The sequence below is a fragment of the Hibiscus syriacus genome, unplaced genomic scaffold (genome assembly GCF_006381635.1).
Source record: "Hibiscus syriacus cultivar Baekdansim isolate YM2019G1 unplaced genomic scaffold, ASM638163v2 tig00110988_pilon, whole genome shotgun sequence".
NCBI classification, from domain to species: Eukaryota; Viridiplantae; Streptophyta; class Magnoliopsida; order Malvales; family Malvaceae; genus Hibiscus; species Hibiscus syriacus.
Window position 1 is genome coordinate 1,644,653 of NW_024062942.1, and position 2,974 is coordinate 1,647,626.

Below are 2,974 nucleotides of genomic sequence, written 5' to 3' on the forward strand. Positions count from 1 at the left end.
ACGAATTTAGGTGGGCCGGACACCATCTTACCTGATCTGCGTTATACCAGAAACGTGTCGGGTTCGGGAGTCGGTTATGGTCAAGGAATGATTAGCACCCTTGAACCGCCCTTTCGGTACCAATTAATTTGTCGGGTGTCTTTAATTGCGAAAATTAAGAATTTAAATTAAAATTTAAAAATCCGATTCGAATTGCTTACCTCTGATTGGTTGAAATTCTTCTAAAAAAGTCAAAAATGTTAGATAAAAAACAATACATAAATTTTAAATAAATCAAGGAAAAAACATAAAATAATAATAATAATAAATCAAAAGGAGAAAAAATAAAATAAAATAAGATAAATAAATCAAAGGAAAATAAAATAAAATAAAAATATATCAAATAAATCAAAGGAAAAAATGTAAAAATAAAAATAAAATAATAAATATAAGATAAAAAAATTAAAAATATATATAAATAAAAATAAATCAAAGAGAAAACATGAAATAAAATAAAAAATAAAATAATAATAAAATAATAAATGAATCAAAGGAAAAAATGAATAGTTGAAAAATTAAGGGACCAAAATAAAATGAAATACATATTAAGGAGTAATATGAAATAAAAAATAAATTGCTGAATCACAAGGGTACAAAAGTTTGTACCTTTCACAAGTAATTACCCCATATTTCTCCAATTTGGACTTTTCCACTAAGGCCAAGTCTGTTCACGCGTGTAGGTTTAATGAAAACCTAATTTTATACATACCCCCTATTTCCTTGTGCCGTTCTCTATTTTCCTATCTCCCTCTTTCTTTACTTAGGATTTTAGGAGATAAACCAGGAAAACAGAGGCCACCATGCACGACCAGCTTTTGATCCGGACTTCTGATTCCTTCTCGGGTCTGCTCCTGTTCGCCACCGGGTTCTTGCTGTTCATGGTCTCCTTCATTGTGTACATGGATTTTCAGTCGTTCTTTGCCAAAGGATGCACGTTTTCATGGTCGTGTGGCAGTTTTGGTTCGAGAGAAGAGTGGATGACTCGGTTAGGCAAACAGTTGGCGATATGTTATTGGCTCTTTCCGAGGTTTTCTCTTTTAGCTCGAAGCCTCCACTGTAAGTTTTTTTTGAATCACTCTTTGGTTATCTTTTTCGTTTCTATTTCGAATCTGTTGCTCGTGGTTCCCCCGTTTTTCGTTGGATTTTGTGTGTGTAAATCTCTCGCCAGTAATCATGTGTAATATGGTGTGTACTCTCTGTGATCTCCTGATACTGTGTATCTCTTCCATATGAGTTTGATTACAAGCCTATTTATACAAAAAATGCATGCTTGTTTTTAGTCCAATTTAAGTTCTAATCAAACTCTACTACCCCTATTTGTTTGACATCCACGGTTGTTGCTCATGGCCGAGAGAATCGGGCTTTGTTGAGCAGTTGGTGTCTCACATATTCACGTCGGTTGGAGGCCGAGAAAAGTGGGGGTCGTTGGGTGAGAAGTGGCGTGCCAAGGGAGGGAACCTCGATCGAGAACATGACATGCGGCGCTAGGGTTCTGAAAACCCTAGCTGATGCGGATGGAACGCGTTTTGGATCTTGGTTGGGCCATACGTTGACTAATTTCATTTGATGTAACAGGTCTGCACAAATGTAAAGAATAAAATTACTAATATAATAATATTAATAAATAAAAGACAAAATTAAGTGTCTTCAGCTGCCCCTCTTTGCTCATTATCGTGTAACGACAATGGAGAAAAGATTAAAAGACACAGATTTTGTCCATATCGAATATCCTCCGTCGTAGAGTTGAAATCCGATATTGAAACTAGTTTGTCAATTGACCACCACTCCTTCCTTGAGTTGGATATCCTTCGTTGTGAAGTTGAAATCCAATCTAGAGATGGATACTGCTTGTGCGCACGATTCCCTTCGTTGTGAAGTTGAAACCGTTGGTGGCCCCTTCGTTGTGAAGTTGAGCCTGAGAATTGGATACCCTTCGTCGTGAAGTTGAAATCCAAGTAAGTTGTATTGCTCCGAGTCCAATATCCTTCGTCGTGAAGTTAAAATTGGCTCTGGAACTGGGAAATTGTTTGTTGACAATCAGCCGTCCCTTCGTTGTGAAGTTGAACTTGTATTGTCTCGAGTCCAATATCCTTCGCTGTGAAGTTGAAATTGGCTCCGAAATTGGGAAATTGTTTGTTGACAACCAGCGGTCCCTTCGTCGTGAAGTTGAACTTGCGTTGTCTCGAGTCCAATATCCTTCGCTGTGAAGTTGAAATTGGCTCTGAAATTGGGAAGTTGTTTGTTGACAACCAGCGGTCCCTTCGTCGTGAAGTTGAACTTGCGTTGTCTGGAGTCCAATATCTTTCGTTGTGAAGTTGAAATTGGCTCTGAAATTGAGAAGTTGTTTGTTGACAACCAGCGGTCCCTTCGTCGTGAAGTTGAACTTGCGTTGTCTGGAGTCCAATATCCTTCGTTGTGAAGTTGAAATTGGCTCCGAAATTGGGAAATTGTTTGTTGACAACTAGCGGTCCCTTCGTCGTGAAGTTGAACTTACGTTGTCTGGAGTCCAATATCCTTCGCTGTGAAGTTGAAATTGGCTCTGAAATTGGGAAATTATTTATTGACAACCAGCAGTCCCTTCGTCGTGAAGTTGAACTTGCGTTGTCTGGAGTTCAATATCCTTCGCTGTGAAGTTGAAATTGGCTATGAAATTGGGAAGTTGTTTGTTAACAACCAGCGGTCCCTTCGTCGTGAAGTTGAACTTGCGTTGTCTGGAGTCCAATATCCTTCGCTGTGAAGTTGAAATTGGCTCTGAAGTTGGGAAGTTGTTTGTTGACAACCAGCGGTCCCTTCGTCGTGAAGTTGAACTTGCGTTGTCTGGAGGCCAATATCCTTCGCTGTGAAGTTGAAATTGGCTCTGAAATTGGGAATTTGTTTGTTGACAACCAACCGTCCCTTCGTCGTGAAGTTGAACTTGTGTTGTCTCGAGTGGCAC